This window comes from Anser cygnoides, chromosome 3 (genome assembly GCF_040182565.1).
Source record: "Anser cygnoides isolate HZ-2024a breed goose chromosome 3, Taihu_goose_T2T_genome, whole genome shotgun sequence".
In the NCBI taxonomy this organism is placed as follows: Eukaryota; Metazoa; Chordata; class Aves; order Anseriformes; family Anatidae; genus Anser; species Anser cygnoides.
Genome location: NC_089875.1, coordinates 68,502,280 through 68,511,671, shown reverse-complemented (window position 1 = coordinate 68,511,671; position 9,392 = coordinate 68,502,280). Strand labels below are relative to the sequence as shown.

General features: G+C 34.9%; 1 long non-coding RNA gene across 1 annotated transcript; it reads left to right on the top strand.

Annotated features, from left to right (window-relative positions):
• The first annotated feature begins 1,135 nt into the window (after positions 1–1,135).
• LOC106032403 (uncharacterized) lies at positions 1,136–5,931 on the top strand. The gene is made up of 3 exons (XR_007163861.2): positions 1,136–1,421; positions 2,351–2,412; positions 5,283–5,931. It is a non-coding gene; the product is annotated as an uncharacterized lncRNA (long non-coding RNA).
• Positions 5,932–9,392: the final 3,461 nt, after the last annotated feature.

Here is a 9,392-nt window from a genome sequence, read left to right as displayed (position 1 = left end):
TTTCAAAAATGTCCTGCTTTGGATTTTGTTATTCTTCAGTATAACCTGAATATTATGAAATATGAGAAATACATGCCTTTCTTTCACACTTGTTAGATTTGAAAATTTAACTCTTATTTTTCTACAGGTCTCTACAGGTCTCTTTTTCTACAGGACTCGTTTACTTGGTCAATGAGCAATATCTGTCTAAGCTTTCTAAATTCTGGCTTCTGACTAGCAGTTTACAATCATTAGTTGCTGAAAGTATATTCCTTAGCAATTCAAAACATGCATTTAGTGTTCAACAAGAAGAAATAACAAGGACTGTTTCTGTCTTTTAAGTAGTACATATAAACTTTTTTGTTTTTCCAAGTGTGCAGCAAAACTCTTTGCTTTGGTGAGATCTGTGGGCCACATGTATTTGTTTTAGTCTTACTTGTGAGAAACTTCAGTGATATGACTTGAATTTTAAATCCCAGAAAAGAGCATACAGCATAGCAGAGAGTTCCAGTATACCTTGGAGGGCACAGCTTTGCTGTTGAAATTTCCTGCCTCTGATGCATCTGACTCTGATGTTTTCCTAACTTTTCATCTGTGAATGTATACTAGCCTATTCTGTTCCCCAGAGAGCTGATTCAAGTTGGTCACTTTGCAACCCTTTAATATAATGCATTCTGTCATTGCTGTATTAATAGTGTGTCTTACTTTTACAGACGATTACAATTTCTGTTTGCCCAATAAAGAATAACTTATGCATAAAATGTTTATTAATTTGTTTATCAAATTGAAGATACAGGAATAAAATAAGGAAATTTGAAAGAGATTTGCATTCCTTTATTCTTGAGCTTTCAACTTGAAATATTACAAAATCATGTGTTCCATTCAGCATTTATAGTAGCTGAATAACATTCTTAAGAACTTCTCAAAAATGTGTAGTGTTCAATTTTTTATTACTGTCATTACTGTCATTTTAAAGGATTTTTATAAATTTGGTTAAAGAAAGTTTCTGAAAATTATTTTTCTTAATATTATCCATCTTTTCTCTTCTGGATTAGTTTTATTTTATTACTTTCTCAACAAAATATGTACACTGTTGTTTGTTTTGTCTTCTCAGAAAAAAAGTATTTTGAATTCACAGTAGATGAACATTTAGAACTGTTACTTTTACTTCTTTCTTCATTATCTAACGCATTAGAAGTTGTGAAAGAAATTCTGTGTTTAGTAATTATTCTGTTCATTTTCTTAGGAAAGATTATGCATTTTGAATTACATATGCACTGGATAAAACCAAGAAATATTCTCCAGAATATTCAGAGAGAGCCAGGAGACTGTCTTCTTCAGCTAGGGTAGACTTATACTTCTTTTCATTTTTTTGTTTTCTAGTACTGTGAATCTTGACTTCCTGGCCACTCAACACTTGTGTTTCAAAACCTCCTTCTTCAGTATCCTTTCAGTCTGGGAAGTGCTGCTGTGGGAGTAGATCTCCCATTTGTTTGGTATTTTAACCATCAGGCTACCATGCAAAAGATAATAAAAACCTTCTCTTTTGACATTATGTCTGAAAAAATCCCAAGCAGTCAGCAAATCTTACCAATGCTCAAAATGTACTTTCTAGAGCAGGCTCAGTTGCTGGACTGCAATCATCAGATCTGTCCCAGTCATAGGTTGGGACTTATATTAGCTAGCATACAGACTTCAGGTGCATACAGACAGGAGATACAAGAGAGTTGGCTATCTGGAGTGGCTTCAGGGACATAGGCAGTTTAAGGAACATCAGAGATTTCTCCTGCATGACTAGAACTGTCCACACCCAAAGCTGAAGAATAGTCTCCTATTCTGTTGAGATAGTTAAGGCTACATAGCACTGGAGAAATGATGTTTCTCCTGCCCTCCAAAACCTTTTTGCACAAGGCAACATCTCAGGTTTACCCTCAGTAGGATTTTGCTTTTCTGTAACTTTATACTTGTTTTGATAACAAATAAATAAGGTTTCCTGCTGTGAGATAATTAGTCACTGTATCCATTAGTTAGAAATCTAGTTTGTCTTCTCTGATGCAGCAGTTGTCTGAGAATTTGAAGAGGCAGTCAAGAATATGAATACAGTACAGTGGGAAGAGCTGGAAGAAAGATGTCTCCATGCTCATAAGATGGAAGAATTCAGACTGACATGTCAGAACACTAGGTCCTTATGGGCAAGTAAAAAGGATGGTACCACATTTGTTTGCACTGCTTCAAAAGCAGAATATAAACTGTAGCCAGCTGTAGCCTGATTTGAAGTTTAAGTGAAAAAAAGCAAGCTAAATTAGAAAAAGGGATCTTTATGTTGCAAAGGTTTTGCTTACATTGCATGTCATATCCCTTGGTGCTGCAGTGAACAGCGGATGGAGAAGCCCTGCTTATACTCACAGAGACATGGGTTTGCCTGTTCTGTAGGTAAGAGTACATTTGAACTGTAATCTAACGAGCTTCTTCTCTTCTTCATATCTTTCTTTTAGAGTAATTTTTTTCTTTATGCAACACAATTTAAAAAACAAAACAAAACAACAAAAAGCAAAACCAAACACAAAACAAAATAAACAAAACAACAACAACAAAAAAACCACTGAGAAACAGTTATCTGCTTTTTCCTGCACTGCTCTAGACCAAAATGTATTAATACATGTATTAATATAATACATGTATTAATATAATAAATATAATACATGTATTAATATAATACATACATTAATATAATACATGTATTAATATAATACATGTATTAAAATGTATTAATACATTTTGGTTGGTCTTTTTACCGGATAAGATTGGAAATCCAGTCCCCACAGACATTCATCTGCCTCTGAAACATTGTTCCAAATAATTTTTTTTTCTTTTCAGTCACCTCTTCCAAATGGTCTGCATGCAATATGAACATGAATTGGGAAAATCCCTATACATGCAAAATAAGCATGGATCATGAAATATCTGGAAAATAAATGACTGCAACTTCATAAAAAGATTAGGTATGAGGCAAGATTTCTTGACTTGCTTCAGGGGAGAAAAGTTGAACCAACAACAGAAAAATGAAGGAAATGAATGGCAGATTGATAAGGACATTGCAACTGACTTCTGACTAAAGCAATTTAGCCCAGTAATTTCTTAGCTCTGAAGAGTATAGTAAGAGAAAACAATGGCAAGCAACCACAAGGATAATTGAAAAATAAGGCTGATAAGTGTTTGTGTGACTTTGAAATATAAGAGCTGGTGACTTTTTTGCTCTTTCTCTCTTGTTAAATATCTTGGCTAAGAAAATTTCAGGACCTTATACTTTCTCTTTCCACTCTCAATCTATTCTATACATGTTCATTTTGGGGAAATTTTAGGGATTATTCCTCCAGTGTGTTCCTAACTGGTACAGATGGATGCAAATTCAGCTTTTCAGGCAGACTTTCTTGCTTGGGTGAATAAGCCTGTAGATAATCTTTATGGTGGTCTTCTACCATCCTCTCCCAGAGATCAGTAGAGGTGAGAATCACTTTCAGGCAGTAGGGGGAGCACAGAAGCATTCCAGTCGGCATGAAAATGATACCCTGAAGGCTCCAGACCTCCAGACTCCTGCTGGAGTATGAGAGAGTAGATATGTGGCTTTGATTTGTGTTTGAACTTGTGCTATCTCCTACATGTTCTCCAAGCCACAAGACCATGCAGTAGTCATATTACACCAAACTGTAGCCCTTTGTACTGTGGAAGATGGACAAAGGTTGTATTAGTTGTTGGAATTCAAATGTTTTTGGGGCAACATGGACGTAGTGTGTCCCAGAAAATGGTGGTCACTTGGAGGTAGAATCCTATGTCCTTCTACAGACAGCCTAGTTTTATGTGACTTGATGCAGTATCAAAAGTATCTGGTAAAACTTCAAGGTTCAAAAGAATATAAGTGTTTGACCTGCATTGAAATCTTAAAAATCTGTTCATAGTTTTTGTTTAAATGTGGTAGTCATCAGGGAAATACTGAGATTTTGACGTCACCGAGAAAACAACGTGTAGTGAGCAACAGTGCTACTGTTTAATTTAAAGAAATGGAAGAGCAGCCTAACAACAACAGGAAGAAGACTGTGATCCACGCCAGCAGCTAAATGAGGACAGTTAAGGAATGGAAGTGAGAGGCAGTCTCATCCTTGCTGAGCTTGTCAATTCAACCTCAGAAAATAAAGCAAAGCTTAATAAAAACAGATGAGGGGACAGACTAGATGGAGTAGCAAACAGGAGAAAGAGAATAGAGATAGATATTGATTCTTCTTCATTGAAGTAAGAAAGACAGTTGCATATAAAATGTTATAACTTATGAAGCTGATTAACAATAAAGAATATAAAGATTTTTTAGTAATCAGAAGAAAATTATTAAATGATAGTATTCATACCTGTATTTTTAAATTAAGTGTTAGAAGTAAATGAGAATTTTAATTGCATGCTAGCAGAAACCCAAAGGGCGCTGATCTCGAGGAGACACAATCTTTTTTATCTGTTGTGTGGGTGGCAAAACTTGTGAATAGAGTTTGGTCTCAATTATAATGTTGATTTTTCTTGATAATTCCTTTGATACACTTCATTTTATACTTTCCAAAATTTTTATTCATCCATAAGTGAAAAATTAAACACATTTTTTACCATTCTGCAAATCTATATATGGATCCCAGCCAACACAGAAGAGAAGGAAAGAGACCTGGACAGATTGTAATGTGTGCTATAACTGGATCAATATTGTTTGTCTGGGAATCTACATTGTAAATATGCCTACAAGAAGTGATCTGGAACATTTTAAGATGGAAAAACAAATGAAAGTTATACTTGTGATGTGATTGGACATGTGCAGCATACTTTCAAAATATTTCTGGAAGAATATATCCATTTAAATATAACATTCATTCTTATTCATATCCCAAGATCCTGCTGGTAGCAATTTATAGCTGAATGGAGGTGATGTTCTGTTCTTAATATTCATTTTCTTAATATATATGAGGTTGGTGCTTGTAAGTGTATTTTGCAGCTCTAACCAGAAATATTGCATATGTTGCCAACAAACATAAAAAAATATATCGCTGTTCCCTAATTCACTTTACAGAAAATATCATGACTTTATAGTTCAACTGGCTATTCTTGGCTTGCTGTTTTATCTAAATGTTTCTTCCAACTGAGTGATTTTTTTTTTTTGAGCTATACCATTTTGAGATGCTGCAAAATGTTTAAAAATACTGCAGATGTACATGTCTTAAAACTTGTTTTATTTTTGTTATATGCTTTTTCTCTTTTCTTTCTGTTTTTAGGTGGGAAGGGTAGTCATACAAACACAATAACAGTGGAATCCCAGAAAGAACAGGAGGAGGAGTCTTGCTAGTATCACTCCCCTACACTGCACATGTAGGAAATCAGTAGGAAATTGCATTAAAAAGAAACCAAAGGAGTGTATGCTCCTTCTCATACAAGGTCTTGGGAACCTCCTGGAGGATCGTTCAGGAATTAATGTATACTTAGGCAGTGCATCCAAGACATTGTTTCATGTGCATTTAATAAACCTTTTAAATTGTTGTCCTGGGATTTTCTTGGCTTGTATCATTTTTTTTTTCTTTTCTCTTGCCTATTAAAGTGCTCTTAAGGGACCCAGATACATTTTAAATATGTGGAATGGTTGCACTAAATGTCATACCTAAAGGAGGTGAGGTGTTTAGCTTCCTTTTCCTTGGAGACCCAGAGGAAGCAAGACATTATAAAACATCTATGGAAGTGTCTCTGTTAGGGTTACAAAAGAAAACCACAAATTTTAATTGGCAGGTACAAGCAGGCTTTTCACTTGATTCTTGCTGCAGGCAACTAGGATTTGGCTCTGGTATTATATTCTCCAGCGTTGCAAGCCTTTTAAAATAAGGATGCTTATTTCTCTTCCCAGCTCTGTTTCTTTCACTTCCCCAAGTGAAAGAAGCTGTGGAAAAAAAAAAAAAAAAAAAAAAAAGCAGATTCCCCCATATTTTTGGGGAAAATGACTTAAAATCAAACAAACACCACTTTTTCTGTCCAAACCAACATTGCTAGTTTCCTGTTTCTTTTCAGTTTCTAGTAGGTGATAAGTGTTCCCCATTCAAGCCCAGCAGCTGAAAGGACTGTAATTTGTGCTGACTGAAGTTCTCAAATACATCTGTTCTTTTTACTGTTCTTGAGGTGAGAATGTTTAACACTAGTAATAGAAAGAGGCCTTCATTGCTGCCTTAATTAGGTCTTCCCGTCAAAAAAAATCCCGGTGAACAGCAGGTTCCGAATAGAAGCTACAATAGAAGCTATGTATATACATATGTATATAATATATATTTACCTAACGTAGTTCAGTGAGCTTAGCATATGAAATGTGTTCGAACTTACTGAATCACTTATCATTTAAGGAATTGTTTATCATTGGCGATAAGATAGTTATGTAAACTTGTAATATAGTGAGAACACGGGAAAAAAAAAGCTGAAATAATCAAACAGTGAGTACTGGTTTTAACAGAGATTTCTCTGGGAACCATGCAGAACAAAAATACTGGAGTGAAGCAAAGAAATAATACAGAATAAGATATTAATATAATAAAATTGTAGGTATATTGTCTTTGCTATGCTTTATTGTTGGAAATGGAAAAGGAAAGGTAGAATCTAAAAACCACTCTCATACTTTGATATAAAGCAACTGGATTTCCCATTGTATGTGAGTAGAGGCTGTTAGGAAACAGTTGTGTATGAATGGAGTTACATCTTCAGTTAGACTTAGCAAAACTCTGTTTCAGCAGATTCCTAGATTTTAAAAATGGTTTTACTGTAAATGCTATATTCTTTAAAGTGTAAATTTGACAAAATGTAGAGCTGCAGCCAGGCAGATATTTATTAAAAACAAACAAACATATGAACGTCCCCAGTTCAGCTGTACTGGATAGAATAGTGGTCTCTGGAAAGTATACCTCGTTATGGTATACTACAAAAAAGTGTAAGTATATTCTCCATGCCACAGGTGTGGGGATTACCTTTTCCAGTTGTTTCCAGCTGTATGTGTCTGTTCCCTTGAACATTTCTGCTTTAACTTTCCATTGTTAAACTTGCACGGGAAAGCCTTGTTACCTTGTTTTCCTGTTGTCATCTTAATATAGCTGCCTGTGATCTTTGCCACTGTCTCCATATAAGAACAAAAATGAAGTTTTTTGGTATTATAAGAAGGCTAAGGTTGAGGTGGCTGGTTTTATTTTTACTTCCAAGTAAAAATACGGTGTAAACCAAGCTCTGATGGCAATACAAACCTAATGAATCAATCCACTGTGTTGCTTCATTGAGCTTTATTTCCCACTTATTTAGCCTGTGGCTGACTGTTGAAATGTGCTCTATGCCACTTCTTTTAATGTTATTTACTCCTAAAAGGAAGTCTAAATTTCCCATTTGCTTTCTTCCTATGAGTTAAACGTCAAGTTTTTCCCTGAGCTAACAATAATAACCCAGGTTGTAGGGGAACGTTTTGACATCATACATAATTTTAAAATTAAGAGTTGTAGAACCCATGACTTATATAGCATGGCAGTTTTAGTCCTTGTCATTCCTAAAAGGATGGGCAATGTGAACATGAGATTTTCTTTAATTACCCTTATTTACTGTTCCCTATAATGTAACATCCAAAGGACCTTTAGTCTGCAGTTTTACATGGGCTGAGGGAAGGTACTCCAGGTCATTCCTTCTGCAATATTGCTGCTATCACAGGATAATGCAGTACTACACTACTGCCATCCTTGGGAATTGCAATGGTAGCTAAACATGCCTCTTTTGTCAAAGCGCTGCCTTTATTTCCCATATTTTGATTTCTCTCTCTTAAAATTAGTCTAGCACAACAATTGTCAAAGTAATGAAGTGGTGAGCAGCTCTTGAAAACTTTTTCTAGTTATTTCATAATAACAAGTGAGGATTTTAATTGTATGCACTGCTTTATTTTCCTTTTGCATAATCCAGTAATCATGCATGTAAGCTTTTACAAATACTAATAATAAAAGCTGCAGAAATGAAGCCAAAGTAAAGGAGGTGAATTAATAGAATAAATGAGAAAGTATAAAAATGATGTCCAGGAAGATGTTTAAAGAAAAAAACACTCAAAGACAGTCTACTGCTTGACATCACAAAGTATCTAAATGTATACGTGAAAAAAGAGACAAGGTTTTGCCCTTTCTCAGGGCAAAACCAATAGCTGGCTAAATCCTGTGTGAAGACATTTCCAAGTTAAATGTCAAGGAATTTGGAATTGATCTAATGCTAAATAACATTTTTAACAATTTTTATCTCCTTGAGAACAGGCGTATGAGATCTTGTAATAAACTTAATCTTGCTGGTAAACTTCCAGAAGAATTTATTCAAGTACTTCAGTATTTCAGGTGCTAAGTCTTGATCTTTAAATTTCTCAGTTAGAACCAACAGTGCCGGTTGCTATATATTTTGCTATATATTTTCCTGTGGAAAGTAATTATGCCCTTTTTGGCCAGTAAAATGTTTGTAACCTGACCAAGCTACAATCTGGGAATGAAATTCCTCCAGAGATTGGAGGAATGTAGAAATTTATCAACCTGAACCTATTTAGCAAGACATCCTTACTGGATAAAGTATAATCAGAGAGCAGAGTAAAAAGAAAACTATAAGTAATATATGAGCTCAAGGGAAAAAGAGGAAGAGAATAGGTTAAGCACAATAACGACCTTATTTCTGAGGTCTAATTTACCACAGATGGATATAAATACAGTAGAAAAAAAACCTCTTAGACATGTTGTGCAAATGCAATTATTCTTGAGACCAAAAGTTCCACTGTCTTTGAGTAAGAGATTTGTTATCCTGGTGGTATTAATGCGGTCAGGTGCTAGTGGTGTTGTCTTTGCTTCTCTGATGTAATGATGCTTCTGTGATGTTTTTTCTTTTTTCTTTTCTTTTTCTTTTCTTTTCTTTTCTTTTCTTTTCTTTTCTTTTCTTTTCTTTTCTTTTCTTTTCTTTTCTTTTCTTTTCTTTTCTTTTCTTTTCTTTCCTTTCCTTTCCTTTCCTTTCCTTTCCTTTCCTTTCCTTTCCTTTCCTTTCCTTTCCTTTCCTTTCCTTTCCTTTCCTTTCCTTTCCTTTCCTTTCCTTTCCTTTCCTTTCCTTTCCTTTCCTTTCCTTTCCTTTCCTTTCCTTTCCTTTCCTTTCCTTTCCTTTCCTTTCCTTTCCTTTCCTTTCCTTTCCTTTCCTTTCCTTTCCTTTCCTTTCCTTTCCTTTCCTTTCCTTTCCTTTCCTTTCCTTTCCTTTCCTTTCCTTTCCTTTCCTTTCCTTTCCTTTCCTTTCCTTTCCTTTCCTTTCCTTTCCTTTCCTTTCCTTTCCTTTCCTTTCCTTTCCTTTCCTTTCCTTTCCTTTCCTTTCCT